Raw genomic sequence first — 18,308 nt, 5'->3', positions numbered from 1 at the left:
ACGACTTTCTTGGCATCCTTGATACTACTTGGCAATGTGTTCCCCTCTAGGAGATGATCGTGCCAGAATTTCAAGTTCTTGCTGAAGCTGGAGTCGGTCCATTTGTTCTGCGTCTTCATCTGCAGATAATCAAGCGTTACATGCAAGCGCGTATCCTGCGGACGGCACCCAGGAAAGATCGGAGTCATCATGTCTTTCTCCATTTGCGCCAGCTTGGCTTTCTCTCTAGCTGCAGCTCCGTTGTTGCTCGTCTCCTGGAGGAGCAGATCTTGAACATGAGAGTCCAGCAAGGCCGAAATTAGAGGGGTCGCGTCGGAATCTTCTTGTTCATGATGATCTTTTCTGCCGGCATCTTCTTCTTCATGATGATCTTCTCCGCCAACTTCTTCTTCATGATGATCTTCTCCGCCAACATGTGGTGCTTCATCATCTCGCTCGCCATGGTCTACATGTGCACCATTTTTTGGGGCCGGCCGCGCCTGGTTGTCCCCCATGAAATCGCGCCTCAGCAGGTGCTCCTCTAATTGTCCGGAATGAGGGTTGATCCAGCGCACGAGTTTGCATGATCGACACGAACATCTTATCTGGCGCATATTGTTCCGAATCATTCCTCCTTCGCGTCTTTCTTGTATCTAGAGATTTGAGTGGAACTCATCGTGAGGACCATGGTTCCCTGCCAATGGTATACATAGTAGAGCATAGAATTAGAACCGCAACACATGCACACACATGCATGGACCTCTCCTAAAGGTATACATAGAGCGGAAAAAGTCGGCATGACCTCTCCTAAAGGTAGAACGTATGGGTAGTGCAAAAATTTGCCGAAATAGAAATGAATCAACGTTTCGGCAAACATCCATGCACCACACCGGCACACACAAGCGCTTCACATGCAACAAGCATCCACCGACGTGCATATGCATGTCCCCTCCAACTACTCACCTTGTAGATTCGATACCGAGACGAGACCGCGATCGATGAGAGTGTGGTGTGTTGGAGAGGAACAGAGAGTATGGAGAGCCTTCTCCTCACCAACAATTATGTATCAACCAAAGTAAGTGCAATAAGTACCAAAACAAGTGAAAAGTATGACCAAAATAGGATGAGAGAGAAGGGGGAGACGAGCTAGATGGAGGAGGAAGAAGAATGACTTAGGTAGTGTGGTAGGTGGGGGGTGGGGGGTGGCACATTTCTAGATCTGGTTCGCTAATTCTGTGGCGCACCAGGACCAGTGCGCCACAGAATGTTTTATTTCTGTGCGCACCAGGCAAGGTGCGCCACTGTTATGTGGCTGCTAGGTTTGGGAGGGAGAGAGAGGGCTGCGAGGGCGCGAGAGGGCCGGCTGGGGGCCTTGCCCACGGCCGGTGGCAAGAGGGAAGGGATTTCCTTCTTAATTCTTGCTTCATTAGATTGATACGTCTCCTCTCCTTATATAGAGAGGTTTACTTGACCCCTAAGCAAGCAACCCTTATCTCTAATTACCCCTAAGACTAATGGGCTATACCGCCAGCCCAAGCCCATTGCGTACTCTAATACTACATCCCACCTGGACATGCAGCTCGTCCTCGAGCTGCAACCTAAACAAACCATGACTCAACACAACACAAACCTAACACCTAAAAACGAGCCTTTTACATCTCGGCTTGTTTTATTACTCTCAACCTGAAATGGACTGGAACGCTTCATTGTTGACCCTTGAACATAAAGTGGACACCATCCGCCTGTCGGACGTGCACCTGTACAGCCACCTGGATCCCATGGAAACCATCGGGACAAAAGGAGCCCGCGCGGCGGCCAGCGGCGGAATGCAGTGGTGCTATGCGGTGCGCTCCTGTCGGTGACACCATGCATTCTCCCTGCTGGATGACTGTCGATGGCGCAGACTTTGAGGTCGCTGCCCGCGGGAAAAACAGCATGTCCGCCGCCCGTGGGGGAAACCGCACGCCCAAGAACCCCGACGCAGCAGACGAGATCGAGGTCTGTTGCGCAACGAAGCACAACTTGGAGGAGTTGCATATCACGCATCTCCCGCACACGCCAACACACTAGGAGGCCGCACGCAGCAGCCTGCAGCCTCACCGCCGCTGACACGTGACGGATAGCGATCCAAGGCTGAAGCGGTGACAGTGACGGCGACGGAGGGAAACAGACCTGGTGGAAGGGCATCCCGGGCGGTGTCCATGTAGAGCCCGGGGCCAAGGTCGCTCCCACACCGCCGAAAGGCAGGGACGGCGCCGGTGGCGGCATCAGCCGCTGCTGCGGTGTTGGTGGCGACGGCAGCTGCTGTTGTTGCAGCTGCCCACCGAACGGAAGGGACAGCGTCGGTGAGGACAGCAGCTGCAGCGGCGGCGTTGGTGGAGGCAGCAGCTGCTCCTGTTGCTGCTGCAGCGTCCCGGTGGGGAAGAAGGCGGCCTACTGCTGGAGAAGAGGGAACCCCGGCGCCGAGGTAGGGCCCGGCCCGGAGATGGTGGGCAGCGGGGACTGCAGCAGCCCGGCGTCGGGTGGCGGCGACGATAGCAGCAGCGTCGGCTGCAGCGGCCCGACGATCACGGCGGAGGCCGCCTGGTGCATCGGCTGCCATGCCAGCAGCGCCGCCGGCGGCGGCGGCGGCCCGTAGGGAATGGCCAGGAAGAGGCCGATCTCCTGGACAACAGTGGTGAGATCGCGGAGGGCTACGGTGATCTCCGCCGGGGAGAGAACGACAGGAACGTCGGAGTGCAGCGGCGGTGGGTGGGAAGAACTCGGTGGAAGGCTGGACATGATCGAACCCGGGAAAGCTGATACCAAGTATTATGTGGATGCTAGGGTTTGGGAGGGAGAGAGAGGGTTGCGAGGGCACGAGAGGGCCGGCCGGGGGCCTTGCCCATGACCGGTGGAAGAGGGAAGGGATTTCCTTCTTAATTCTTGCTTCATTAGATTGATACGTCTCCTCTCCTTATATAGAGAGGTTTACTTGACCCCTAAGCAAGTGACCCTTATCTCTAATTAACCCTAAGACTAACGGGCTATACCGCCAGCTCAAACCCATTACGTACTCTAACAGCCACATAATCTCTTAATTCGGTGGCGCACCGGTGCTGGTGCGCCACAGAATGCCTTAATTCTGTGGCGCACATGGTCTTATGCGCCACAAAAATAGTGAAACCAATGATTGGGGCTGGCCGGGTGTGGGGCCCTGATACATCTCCGACGTATCGATAATTTCTTATGTTCCATGCCACATTATTGATGTTATCTACATGTTTTATGCACACTTTATGTCTTATTCGTGCATTTTCTGGAACTAACCTGTTAACAAGATGCCGAAGTGCCAGTTGCTGTTTTCTGCTGTTTTTGGTTTCAGAAATCCTAGTAAGGAAATATTCTCGGAATTGGACGAAATCAAAGCCCAGGGGCCTATTTTTCCACGAAGCTTCCAGAAGTCCGAAGGAGAGACGAAGAGGGGCGACGAGGGGGCCACACCCTAGGGCGGCGCGGCCCCCCCCTTGGCCGCGCGGCCCTGTGGTGTGGGGCCCCCGTGCCGCCTCTTGACCTGCCCTTCCGCCTACAAATAGCCTCCGTGACGAAACCCCCAGTACCGAGAGCCACGATACGGAAAACCTTCCAGAGACGCCGCCAACGCCGATCCCATCTCGGGGGATCCAGGAGATCGCCTCCGGCACCCTGCCGGAGAGGGGAATCATCTCCCGGAGGACTCTACGCCGCCATGGTCGCCTCCGGTGTGATGTGTGAGTAGTCTACCCCTGGACTATGGGTCCATAGCAGTAGCTAGATGGTTGTCTTCTCCCCATTGTGCTATCATTGTCGGATCTTGTGAGCTGCCTAACATGATCAAGATCATCTATCTGTAATTCTATATGTTGCGTTTGTTGGGATCCGATGAATAGAGAATACTTGTTATGTTGATTATCAAAGTTATACTTATGTGTTGTTTATGATCTTGCATGCTCTCCGTTATTAGTAGATGCTCTGGCCAAGTTGATGCTAGTAACTCCAAGAGGGAGTATTTATGCTCGATAGTGGGTTCATGTCTCCGTGAATCTGGAGGGGTGACAAGAACCTCTAAGGTTATGGATGTGCTGTTGCCACTAGGGATAAAACATTAGTGCTATGTGATACGTCTCCGACGTATCGATAATTTCTTATGTTCCATGCCACATTATTGATATTATCTACATGTTTTATGCACACTTTATGTCATATTCGTGCATTTTCTGGAACTAACCTATTAACAAGATGCCGAAGTGCCAGTTCCTGCTTTCTGCTGTTTTTGGTTTCAGAAATCCTAGTAACGAAATATTCTCGGAATCGGACGAAATCAACGCCAAAGTTCCTATTTTCACCGGAAGCATCCAGAACACCCGGGAAGGACCAGAGGGGGGGCACTGGGCCCCCAGACCATAGGCCGGCGCGGCCCAGGCCCTGGCCGCGCCGCCCTATGGTGTCGTCGCCCCTTCGACCCTCCTGCGCCGCCTCTTCGCCTATATAAAGCCCCTGGATCGAAAACCCTGATACGATTGGCGAAAACCACAGAAACCTTCCAGAGCCGCCGCCATCGCGAGGCCAAGATCTGGGGGACAGGAGTCTCTGTTCCGGCACGCTGCCGGAGCGGGGAAGTGCCCCCGGAAGGCTTCTCCATCGACACCGATGCCATCTCCACCGCCATCTTCATCACCGCTGCTGCTCCCATGAGGAGGGAGTAGTTCTCCATCGAGGCTCGGGGCTGTACCGGTAGCTATGTGGTTAATCTCTCTCCATGTACTTCAATACAATGATCTCATGAGCTGCTTTACATGATTGAGATTCATATGAGTTTGTATCACAATTTATCTATGTGCTACTCTAGCAAAGTTATTAAAGTAGTTTTATTCCTCCTGCACGTGTGTAAAGGTGACAGTGTGTGCACCGTGTTAGTACTTGGTTTATGCTATGATCATGATCTCTTGTAGATTGCGAAGTTAACTATTGCTATGATAATATTGATGTGATCTATTCCTCCTACATATGCATGAAGGTGACAGTGTGCATGCTATGCTAGTACTTGGTTTAGTCTTTTGATCTATCTTACACTAAAGGTTACTAAAATATGAGCATTATTGTGGAGCTTGTTAACTCCGGCATTGAGGGTTCGTGTAATCCTACGCAATGTGTTCATCATCCAACAAGAGTGTAGAGTATGCATTTATCTATTCTGTTATGTGATCAATGTTGAGAGTGTCCACTAGTGAAAGTCTAATCCCTAGGCCTTGTTCCTAAATACTGCTGCGTTACTACTGCTTGTTTACTGTTTCACTGTGTTACTACTGCTGCAATACTACCACCATCAACTACACGCCAGCAAGCTATTTTCTGGCACCGTTGCTACTGCTCATACTTATTCATACCACCTGTATTTCACTATCTCTTCGCCGAACTAGTGCACCTATTAGGTGTGTTGGGGACACAAGAGACTTCTTGCTTTGTGGTTGCAGGGTTGCATGAGAGGGATATCTTTGACCTCTTCCTCCCTGAGTTCGATAAACCTTGGGTGATCCACTTAAGGGAAAACTTGTTGCTGTTCTACAAACCTCTGCTCTTGGAGGCCCAACACTGCCTGAGGAAAGGAGGGGGAACGTAGACATCAAGCACTTTTCTGGCGCCGTTGCCGGGGAGGAAAGGTAAAAGGTACTCACACTCCGGATCTCGGCTACTAAGCTATTTCCCGGCGCCGTAAGTACTCAAAGCTATTTCCATTAGATACTGCAATTGCATCTTTTTGTTTCTTGTTTACACTAGTAAGGCATAATGGAAAACATCTGTGAGCTTTTTATTCTATTCCCTGAGTCAAGACATGAATGGTTTAATGCGAAAATTAAAAAACCTATGGAATCTTATTTGCATGCTAGTAGCAATGATATTAGTATGAACGCTTTGAACACCATTGTTGCTAATGATATGGAAAATTCTAAGCTTGGGGAAGCTGGCTTTGATGAGCATGATATTTTTAGTCCCCCAAGAATTGAGGAGGAAATTTACTTTGATGATTCTTTACCTCCTATTTATGATGATTATAATGATAGTAGTCTTTTGTTGCCACCTGTTATGGAGGATAAATTTGATTATGATTACAATATGCCTCCTATATTTGATGATGAGAATAATAATGATAGCTACTTTGTTGAATTTGCTCCCACTACAACTAATAAAATTGATTATGCTTATGTGGAGAGTAATAATTTTATGCATGAGACTCATGATAAGAATGCTTTATGTGATAGTTATATTGTTGAGTTTGCTCATGATGCTACTGAAAGTTATTATGAGAGAGGAAAATATGGTTGTAGAAATTTTCATGTTACTAAAACACCTCTCTATGTGCTGAAATTTTTGAAGCTACACTTGTTTTATCTTCCTATGCTTGTTACTTTGATCTTCATGAACTTGTTTATTTACAAGATTCCTATGCATAGGAAGCATGTTAGACTTAAATGTGTTTTGTATTTGCCTCTTGATGCCCTCTTTTGCTTCAAATATTATTTCTTGTGAGTGCATCATTAAAACTGCTGAGCCCATCTTAATGGCTATAAAGAAAAGAACTTCTTGGGAGATAACCCATGTGTTATTTTGCTACAGTACTTTGTTTTATATTTGTGTCTTGGAAGTTGTTTACTACTGTAGCAACCTCTCCTTATCTTAGTTTTGTGTTTTGTTGTGCCAAGTAAAGCCGTTGATAGAAAAGTAAGTACTAGATTTGGATTACTGCGCAGTTCCAGATTTCTTTGCTGTCACGAATCTGGGTCCACCTCCCTGTAGGTAACTCAGAAAATTAAGCCAATTTACGTGCATGATCCTCAGATATGTACGCAACTTTCATTCAATTTGAGCATTTTCATTTGAGCAAGTCTGGTGCCATTTTAAAATTCGTCAATACGAACTGTTCTGTTTTGACAGATTCTGCCTTTTATTTCGCATTGCCTCTTTTGCTATGTTGGATGAATTTCTTTGATCCATTAATGTCCAGTAGCTTTATGCAATGTCCAGAAGTGTTAAGAATGATTGTGTCACCTCTGAATATGTTAATTTTTATTGTGCACTAACCCTCTAATGAGTTGTTTCGAGTTTGGTGTGGAGGAAGTTTTCAAGGGTCAAGAGAGGAGGATGATATACTATGATCAAGAAGAGTGAAAGCTCTAAGCTTGGGGATGCCCCGGTGGTTCACCCCTACATATATCAAGAAGACTCAAGCATCTAAGCTTGGGGATGCCCAAGGCATCCCCTTCTTCATCGACAAATTATCAGGTTCCTTCTCTTGAAACTATATTTTTATTCCATCACATCTTATGTGCTTTACTTGGAGCGTCTGTATGCTTTTATTTTTGTTTGTGTTTGAATAAATTGGATTACATCATGCTTGTGTGGGAGAGAGACACGCTCCGCTGTTGCATATGAACACATGTGTTCTTAGCTCATAGTATTCATGGCGAAGTTTCTTCTTCGTTAAATTGTTATATGGTTGGAATTGGAAAATGATACATGTAGTAATTTGCTATAATGTCTTGGGTAATGTGATACTTGGCAATTGTTGTGCTCATGATTAAGCTCTTGCATCATATGCTTTGCACCCATTAATGAAGAAATACATAGAGCATGCTAAAATTTGGTTTGCATATTTGGTTTCTCTAAGGTCTAGATAATTTCTAGTATTGAGTTTGAACAACAAGGAAGATGGTGTAGAGTCTTATAATGTTTTCAATATGTCTTTTCTGTGAGTTTCGCAGCACCGGTTCATCCTTGTGTTTGTTTCAAATAAGCCTTGCTAGCCTAAACCTTGTATCGAGAGGGAATACTTCTCATGCATCCAAAATACTTGAGCCAACCACTATGCCATTTGTGTCCACCATACCTACCTACTACATGGTATTTTCCGCCATTCCAAAGTAAATTGCTTGAGTGCTACCTTTAAAATTCCATCATTCACCTTTGCAATATATAGCTCATGGGACAAATAGCTTAAAAACTATTGTAGTATTGAATATGTATTTATGCACTTTATCTCTTATTAAGTTGCTTGTTGTGCGATAACCATGTTCACTGGGGACGCCATCAACTATTCATTGTTGAATTTCATGTGAGTTGCTATGCATGTCCGTCTTGTCTGAAGTAAGAGAGATCTACCACCTTATGGTTAAGCATGCATATTGTTAGAGAAGAACATTGGGCCGCTAACTAAAGCCATGATCCATGGTGGAAGTTTCAGTTTTGTACATACATCCTCAATCTCAAATGAGAAAATTATTAATTGTTGTTACATGCTTATGCATAAAAGAGGAGTCCATTATCTGTTGTCTATGTTGTCCCGGTATGGATGTCTAAGTTGAAGAATAATCAATAGCGAGAAATCCAATGCGAGCTTTCTCCTTAGACCGTTGTACAGGCGGCATAGAGGTACCCCTTTGTGACACTTGGTCAAAACATGTGCATTGTGATGATCCGGTAGTCCAAGCTAATTAGGACAAGGTGCGGGCACTATTAGTATACTATGCATGAGGCTTGCAACTTGTAAGATATAATTTACATGATACATATGCTTTATTACTACCGTTGACAAAATTGTTTCATGTTTTCAAAATAAAAGCTCTAGCACAAATATAGCAATCGATGCTTTCCTCTATGGAGGACCATTCTTTTACTTTTAATGTTGAGTCAGTTCACCTATTTCTCTCCACCTCAAGAAGCAAACACTTGTGTGAACTGTGCATTGATTCCTACATATTTGCTTATTGCACTTATTATATTACTCTATGTTGACAATATCCATGAGATATACATGTTACAAGTTGAAAGCAACCGCTGAAACTTAATCTTCTTTTGTGTTGCTTCAATACCTTTACTTTGAATTATTGCTTTATGAGTTAACTCTTATGCAAGACTTATTGATGCTTGTCTTGAAGTACTATTCATGAAAAGTCTCTGCTTTATGATTCATTTGTTTACTCATGTCATTACCATTGTTTTGATCACTGCATTCACTACATATGCTTTACAAATAGTATGATCAAGTTTAAGATGGCATGTCACTCTAGAAATTATCTGTGTTATCGTTTTACCTGCTCGGGACGAGCAGAACTAAGCTTGGGGATGCTGATACGTCTCCGACGTATCGATAATTTCTTATGTTCCATGCCACATTATTGATATTATCTACATGTTTTATGCACACTTTATGTCATATTCATGCATTTTCTGGAACTAACCTATTAACAAGATGCCGAAGTGCCAGTTCCTGCTTTCTGCTGTTTTTGGTTTCAGAAATCCTAGTAACGAAATATTCTCGGAATCGGACGAAATCAACGCCAAAGTTCCTATTTTCACCGGAAGCATCCAGAACACCCGGGAAGGACCAGAGGGGGCACCGGGCCCCCAGACCATAGGCCGGCGCGGCCAGGCCCCGGCCGCGCCGCCCTATGGTGTCGTCGCCCTTCGACCCTCCCCGCGCCGCCTCTTCGCCTATATAAAGCCCCTGGATCGAAAACCCTGATACGATTGGCGAAAACCACAGAAACCTTCCAGAGCCGCCGCCATCGCGAGGCCAAGATCTGGGGGACAGGAGTCTCTGTTCCGGCACGCTGCCGGAGCGGGGAAGTGCCCCCGGAAGGCTTCTCCATCGACACCGCTGCCATCTCCACCGCCATCTTCATCACCGCTGCTGCTCCCATGAGGAGGGAGTAGTTCTCCATCGAGGCTCGGGGCTGTACCGGTAGCTATGTGGTTAATCTCTCTCCATGTACTTCAATACAATGATCTCATGAGCTGCTTTACATGATTGAGATTCATATGAGTTTGTATCACAATTTATCTATGTGCTACTCTAGCAAAGTTATTAAAGTAGTTTTATTCCTCCTGCACGTGTGTAAAGGTGACAGTGTGTGCACCGTGTTAGTACTTGGTTTATGCTATGATCATGATCTCTTGTAGATTGCGAAGTTAACTATTGCTATGATAATATTGATGTGATCTATTCCTCCTAAATATGCATGAAGGTGACAGTGTGCATGCTATGCTAGTACTTGGTTTAGTCTTTTGATCTATCTTACACTAAAGGTTACTAAAATATGAGCATTATTGTGGAGCTTGTTAACTCCGGCATTGAGGGTTCGTGTAATCCTACGCAATGTGTTCATCATCCAACAAGAGTGTAGATTATGCATTTATCTATTCTGTTATGTGATCAATGTTGAGAGTGTCCACTAGTGAAAGTCTAATCCCTAGGCCTTGTTCCTAAATACTGCTGCGTTACTACTGCTTGTTTACTGTTTCACTGTGTTACTACTGCTGCAATACTACCACCATCAACTACACGCCAGCAAGCTATTTTCTGGCACCGTTGCTACTGCTCATACTTATTCATACCACCTGTATTTCACTATCTCTTCGCCGAACTAGTGCACCTATTAGGTGTGTTGGGGACACAAGAGACTTCTTGCTTTGTGGTTGCAGGGTTGCATGAGAGGGATATCTTTGACCTCTTCCTCCCTGAGTTCGATAAACCTTGGGTGATCCACTTAAGGGAAAACTTGCTGCTGTTCTACAAACCTCTGCTCTTGGAGGCCCAACACTGTCTACAGGAAAGGAGGGGGAACGTAGACATCACTATGTTCAAGGAGGTAGTCACTAGTTACATTACGCGCAATACTTAATGCAATTGTCTGTTGTTAGCAACTTAATACTGGAGGGGGTTCGGATGATAACCTGAAGGTGGACTTTTTAGGCATAGATGCAGTTGGATGGCGATCTATGTACTTTGTCGTAATGCCCAATTAAATCTCACTATACTCATCATGATATGTATGTGCATTGTCATGCTCTCTTTATTTGTCAATTGCCCAACTGTAATTTGTTCACCCAACATGCTGTTTGTCTTATGGGAGAGACACCTCTAGTGAACTGTGGACCCCGGTCCAATTCTCTTTACTGAAATACAATCTACTGCAATACTTGTTCTACTGTTTTCTGCAAACAATCATCTTCCACACAATACGGTTAATCCTTTGTTACAGCAAGCCGGTGAGATTGACAACCTCACTGTTTCGTTGGGGCAAAGTACTTTGGTTGTGTTGTGCAGGTTCCACGTTGGCGCCGGAATCCCTGGTGTTGCGCTGCATTACATCCGCCGCCATCAACCTTCAACGTGCTTCTTGGCTCCTCCTGGTTCGATAAACCTTGGTTTCTTTCTGAGGGAAAACTTGCTGCTGTGCGCATCATACCTTCCTCTTGGGGTTGCCCAACGAACGTGTGAAATACACGCCATCAAGCATATTTTCTGGCGCCGTTGCCGGGGAGATCAAGACACGCTGCAAGGGGAGTCTCCACTTCTCAATCTCTTTACTTTGTTTTTGTCTTGCTTAGTTTTATTTACTACTTTGTTTGCTGCACTAAATCAAAATACAAAAAAATTAGTTGCTAGTTTTACTTTATTTGCTATCTTGTTTGCTATATCAAAAACACAAAAAAATTAGTTTACTTGCATTTACTTTATCTAGTTTGCTTTATTTACTGTTGCTAAAATGGCCAACGCTGAAAACACTAAGTTGTGTGACTTCACAACCACAAATAATAATGATTTCTTATGCACACCTATTGCTCCACCTGCTACTACAGCAGAATTCTTTGAAATTAAACCTGCTTTACTGAATCTTGTTATGCGAGAGCAATTTTCTGGTGTTAGTTCTGATGATGCTGCTGCCCATCTTAATAATTTTGTTGAATTATGTGAAATGCAAAAATATAAAGATGTAGATGGTGATATTATTAAACTAAAATTGTTCCCTTTCTCATTAAGAGGAAGAGCTAAAGATTGGTTGTATCTCTGCCTAAGAATAGTATTGATTCATGGACTAAATGCAAGGATGCTTTTATTGGTAGATATTATCCCCCTGCTAAAATTATATCTTTGAGGAGTAGCATAATGAATTTTAAACAATTAGATACTGAACATGTTGCTCAAGCTTGGGAAAGAATGAAATCTCTGGTTAAAAATTGCCCAACCCATGGACTGACTACTTGGATGATCATCCAAACCTTCTATGCAGGACTAAATTTTTCTTTACAGAATTTATTGGATTCAGCTGCTGGAGGTACCTTTATGTCCATCACTCTTGGTGAAGCAACAAAGGTTCTTGATAATATGATGATCAACTACTCTGAATGGCACACGGAAAGAGCTCCACAAGGTAAGAAGGTAAATTCTGTCGAAGAAACCTCTTCCTTGAGTGATAAGATTGATGCTATTATGTCTATGCTTGTGAATGATAGGACTAATATTGATCCTAATAATGTTCCGTTAGCTTCATTGGTTGCACAAGAAGAACATGTTGATGTAAACTTCATTAAAAATAATAATTTCAACAACAATGCTTACCGGAACAATTCTAGTAACAACTATAGGCCATATCCTTATAATAATGGCAACGGCTATGGTAATTCTTATGGGAATTCTTACAACAATAATAGGAGTTCACCCCCTGGACTTGAAGCTATGCTTAAAGAATTTATTAGTACACAAACTGCTTTTAACAAATCTGTTGAAGAAAAGCTTGGGAAAATTGATATACTTGCTTCTAAAGTCGATAGTCTTGCTGCTGATGTTGATCTTTTGAAATCAAAAGTTTTGCCTAATGAGAATCATCATAATAAAATTGTTACTACAGCAAATGCCATTCAAGTTAGAATTAATGAGAATATAAGATTAATGGCTGAACTGCGTGCTAGGTGGGATAGAGAAGAAAATGAAAAACTAGCTAAAGAGAAGAATATAGCTAAAGTTTGGACTATTACCACCACTAGTAATGCTAATGCTACACATGTTGCTGCACCTCCTACTAATACTAATAAAAGAATTGGTGTTAGCAAAGTTTCCACTTCTAATGCAAAGCGCGAAAAACTGCCTGAAACTGCTAAAACTGCTGAAACTGCCTGTGATAAAGCTGCTGAAATTTTTTCCAACATTGGGGATGATGATCCCATTGCTTTAGATTATAATGGTTTGAATTTTGATGATTGCCACATCTCTGAAGTTATAAAGTTCTTGCAAAAACTTGCTAAAAGTCCTAATGCTAGTGCTATAAATTTGGCTTTCACGCGTCATATTACAAATGCTCTCATAAAAGCTAGAGAAGAGAAACTAGAGCGTGAAGCCTCTATTCCTAAAAAGCTAGAGGATGGTTGGGAGCCCATCATTAAGATGAAGGTTAAAGATTTTGATTGTAATGCTTTATGTGATCTTGGTGCAAGTATTTCTGTTATGCCTAAGAAAATTTATAATATGCTTGACTTGCCACCGCTGAAAAATTGTTATTTGGATGTTAATCTTGCTGATCATTCTACAAAGAAACCTTTGGGTAAGGTTGATAATGTTCGCATTACCGTTAACAATAACCTTGTCCCCGTTGATTTTGATGTCTTGGATATTGAATGCAATGCATCTTGTCCCATTATATTGGGAAGACCTTTTCTTCGAACTGTTGGTGCTATCATTGATATGAAGGAAGGTAATATAAAATATCAATTTCCTCTCAAGAAAGGTATGAAACACTTCCCTAGAAAGATAATGAAGGTACCTTTTGATTCTATTATGAGAACAAATTATGATGTTGACACTTCGTCTCTTGATAATACTTGATACACACTTTCTGCGCCTAGCTGAAAGGCGTTAAAGAAAAGCGCTTATGGGAGACAACCCATGTTTTTACCTACAGTACTTTGTTTTTATTTTGTGTCTTGGAAGTTGTTTACTACTGTAGCAACCTCTCCTTATCTTAGTTTTGTGTTTTGTTGTGCCAAGTTAAGCCGTTGATAGAAAAGTAAGTACTAGATTTGGATTACTGCACAGTTCCAGATTTCTTTGCTGTCACGAATCTGGGTCCACCTCCCTGTAGGTAGCTCAGAAAATTAAGCCAATTTACGTGCATGATCCTCAGATATGTACACAACTTTCATTCAATTTGGGCATTTTCATTTGAGCAAGTCTGGTGCCATTTTAAAATTCGTCAATACGAACTGTTCTGTTTTGACAGATTCTGCCTTTTATTTCGCATTGCCTCTTTTGCTATGTTGGATGAATTTCTTTGATCCACTAATGTCCAGTAGCATTATGCAATGTCCAGAAGTGTTAAGAATGATTGTGTCACCTCTGAATATGTCAATTTATATTGTGCACTAACCCTCTAATGAGTTGTTTCGAGTTTGGTGTGGAGGAAGTTTTCAAGGATCAAGAGAGGAGTATGATGCAACATGATCAAGGAGAGTGAAAGCTCTAAGCTTGGGGATGCCCCGGTGGTTCACCCCTGCATATATTAAGAAGACTCAAGCGTCTAAGCTTGGGGATGCCCAAGGCATCCCCTTCTTCATCGACAACATTATCAGGTTCCTCCCCTGAAACTATATTTTTATTCCATCACATCTTATGTGCTTTTTCTTGGAGCGTCGGTTTGTTTTTGTTTTTTGTTTTGTTTGAATAAAATGGATCCTAGCATTCACTTTATGGGAGAGAGACACGCTCCGCTGTAGCATATGGACAAGTATGTCCATGGTTTCTACTCATAGTATTCATGGCGAAGTTTCTCCTTCGTTAAATTGTTATATGGTTGGAATTGGAAAATGATACATGTAGTAATTGCTATTAATGTCTTGGGTAATGTGATACTTGGCAATTGTTGTGCTCATGTTTATGCTCTTGCATCATATGCTTTGCACCCATTAATGAAGAAATACATAGAGCATGCTAAAATTTGGTTTGCATATTTGGTTTCTCTAAGGTCTAGATAATTTCTAGTATTGAGTTTGAACAACAAGGAAGACGGTGTAGAGTCTTATAATGTTTTCAATATGTCTTTTATGTGAGTTTTGCTGCACCGGTTCATCCTTGTGTTTGTTTCAAATAAGCCTTGCTAGCCTAAACCTTGTATCGAGAGGGAATACTTCTCATGCATCCAAAATACTTGAGCCAACCACTATGCCATTTGTGTCCACCATACCTACCTATACTACATGGTATTTTCCGCCATTCCAAAGTAAATTGCTTGAGTGCTACCTTTAAAATTCCATCATTCACCTTTGCAATATATAGCTCATGGGACAAATAGCTTAAAAACTATTGTGGTATTGAATATGTAATTATGCACTTTATCTCTTATTAAGTTGCTTGTTGTGCGATAACCATGTTCACTGGGGACGCCATCAACTATACATTGTTGAATTTCATGTGAGTTGCTATGCATGTCCGTCTTGTCTGAAGTAAGAGAGATCTACCACCTTATGGTTAAGCATGCATATGTTAGAGAAGAACATTGGGCCGCTAACTAAAGCCATGATCCATGGTGGAAGTTTCAGTTTTGGACAACAATCCTCAAATCTCAAATGAGAAAATTATTAATTGTTGTTATATGCTTATGCATAAAAGAGGAGTCCATTATCTGTTGTCTATGTTGTCCCGGTATGGATGTCTAAGTTGAAGAATAATCAATAGCGAGAAATCCAATGCGAGCTTTCTCCTTAGACCTTTGTACAAAGCGGCATAGAGGTACCCCTTTGTGACACTTGGTAAAAACAAGTGCATTGTGATGATCCGGTAGTCCAAGCTAATTAGGACAAGGTGCGGGCACTATTAGTACACTATGCATGAGGCTTGCAACTTATAAGATATAATTTACATGATGCATATGCTTTATTACTACCGTTGACAAAATTGTTTCATGTTTTCAAAATCAAAGCTCTAGCACAAATATAGCAATCGATGCTTTTCCTCTATGGAGGACCATTCTTTTACTTTCAATGTTGAGTCAGCTCACCTATTTCTCTCCACCTCAAGAAGCAAACACTTGTGTGAACTGTGCATTGATTCCTACATACTTGCTTATTGCACTTATTATATTACTCTATGTTGACAATATCCATGAGATATACATGTTACAAGTTGAAAGCAATCGCTGAAACTTAATCTTCTTTTGTGTTGCTTCAATGCCTTTACTTTGAATTATTGCTTTATGAGTTAACTCTTATGCAAGACTAATTGATGCTTGTCTTGAAGTGCTATTCATGAAAAGTCTTTGCTTTATGATTCACTTGTTTACTCATGTCATATACATTGTTTTGATCGCTGCATTCACTACATATGCTTTACAAATAGTATGATCAAGATTATGATGGCATGTCACTCCGTAAATTATCTGTGTTATCGTTTTACCTCGCCTCGGGACGAGCAGAACTAAGCTTGGGGATGCTGATACGTCTCCGACGTATCGATAATTTCTTATGTTCCATGCCACATTATTGATGTTATCTACATGTTTTATGCACACTTTATGTCATATTCGTGCATTTTCTGGAACTAACCTATTAACAAGATGCCGAAGTGCCAGTTGTTGTTTTCTGCTGTTTTTGGTTTCAGAAATCCTAGTAAGGAAATATTCTCGGAATTGAACGAAATCAAAGCCCAGGGGCCTATTTTTCCACGAAGCTTCCAGAAGTCCGAAGGAGAGACGAAGAGGGGCGACGAGGGGGCCACACCCTAGGGCGGCGCGGCCCCCCCTTGGCCGCGCGGCCCTGTGGTGTGGGGCCCCCGTGCCGCCTCTTGACCTGCCCTTCCGCCTACAAATAGCCTCCGTGACGAAACCCCCGCACGAGAGCCACGATACGGAAAACCTTCCAGAGACGCCGCCAACGCCGATCCCATCTCGGGGGATCCAGGAGATCGCCTCCGGCACCCTGCCGGAGAGGGGAATCATCTCCCGGAGGACTCTACGCCGCCATGGTCGCCTCCGGTGTGATGTGTGAGTAGTCTACCCCTGGACTATGGGTCCATAGCAGTAGCTAGATGGTTGTCTTCTCCCCATTGTGCTATCATTGTCGGATCTTGTGAGCTGCCTAACATGATCAAGATCATCTATCTGTAATTCTATATGTTGCGTTTGTTGGGATCCGATGAATAGAGAATACTTGTTATGTTGATTATCAAAGTTATACTTATGTGTTGTTTATGATCTTGCATGCTCTCCGTTATTAGTAGATGCTCTGGCCAAGTTGATGCTAGTAACTCCAAGAGGGAGTATTTATGCTCGATAGTGGGTTCATGTCTCCGTGAATCTGGAGGGGTGACAAGAACCTCTAAGGTTATGGATGTGCTGTTGCCACTAGGGATAAAACATTAGTGCTATGTTCAAGGAGGTAGTCACTAGTTACATTACGCGCAATACTTAATGCAATTGTCTGTTGTTAGCAACTTAATACTGGAGGGGGTTCGGATGATAACCTGAAGGTGGACTTTTTAGGCATAGATGCAGTTGGATGGCGGTCTATGTACTTTGTCGTAATGCCCAATTAAATCTCACTATACTCATCATGATATGTATGTGCATTGTCATGCTCTCTTTATTTGTCAATTGCCCAACTGTAATTTGTTCACCCAACATGCTGTTTGTCTTATGGGAGAGACACCTCTAGTGAACTGTGGACCCCGGTCCAATTCTCTTTACTGAAATACAATCTACTGCAATACTTGTTCTACTGTTTTCTACAAACAATCATCTTCCACACAATACGGTTAATCCTTTGTTACAGCAAGCCGGTGAGATTGACAACCTCACTGTTTCGTTGGGGCAAAGTACTTTGGTTGTGTTGTGCAGGTTCCACGTTGGCGCCGGAATCCCTGGTGTTGCGCTGCATTACATCCCGCCGCCATCAACCTTCAACGTGCTTCTTGGCTCCTCCTGGTTTGATAAACCTTGGTTTCTTTCTGAGGGAAAACTTGCTGCTGTGCGCATCATACCTTCCTCTTGGGGTTGCCCAACGAACGTGTGAAATACACGCCATCAGGCCCATCATATTTTTGTGGCGCATACGTGCCTGGTGCGCCACAAAAATAAGCTATTTCTGTGGCGCACCGTTTCTGGTGCGCCACAAAAATAATTTCTATGGTGCACGCAAAACCGGCGCACCACAGAATAGCATCCCACCTATAGCTAGTTTCCTACTAGTGCCTTTTCCACACTATACTCAGTCTATGGAAATTATGTAAACCAAACGTGGCAAAAGCGGTGATCTTTTTCACTCTTTATTGTGACCACAAACTTGTGATTTTTTGATTGGCATGGCCTCATCTCAATGTATCTCCTTACTCTATCTTGGTCATTGATAGCATATCTTGGTATGGGAATCCGCTTGCCAGGGTCATGTTCGAGGTCCTGCAAATCTGCTTGTATCGCTTCATCATCTTCATCAGTTGATAAACCATCTTCTACAATTGGGGCTTTGTTGTCCGGTTCATGTTTTTCATC

At 43.4% G+C, this 18,308-nt stretch overlaps 1 pseudogene; it reads right to left on the bottom strand.

Annotated features, from left to right (window-relative positions):
* The window catches only part of LOC139838196 (uncharacterized), a 132,885-nt pseudogene extending 114,853 nt beyond the window's left edge, over positions 1–18,032 (bottom strand).
* Positions 18,033–18,308: the final 276 nt, after the last annotated feature.

Source organism: Lolium perenne, chromosome 3, assembly GCF_019359855.2.
Source record: "Lolium perenne isolate Kyuss_39 chromosome 3, Kyuss_2.0, whole genome shotgun sequence".
NCBI classification, from domain to species: Eukaryota; Viridiplantae; Streptophyta; class Magnoliopsida; order Poales; family Poaceae; genus Lolium; species Lolium perenne.
Note: the sequence above shows the minus strand (reverse complement) of the source record. Positions and strands in the feature narration are given on the sequence as shown.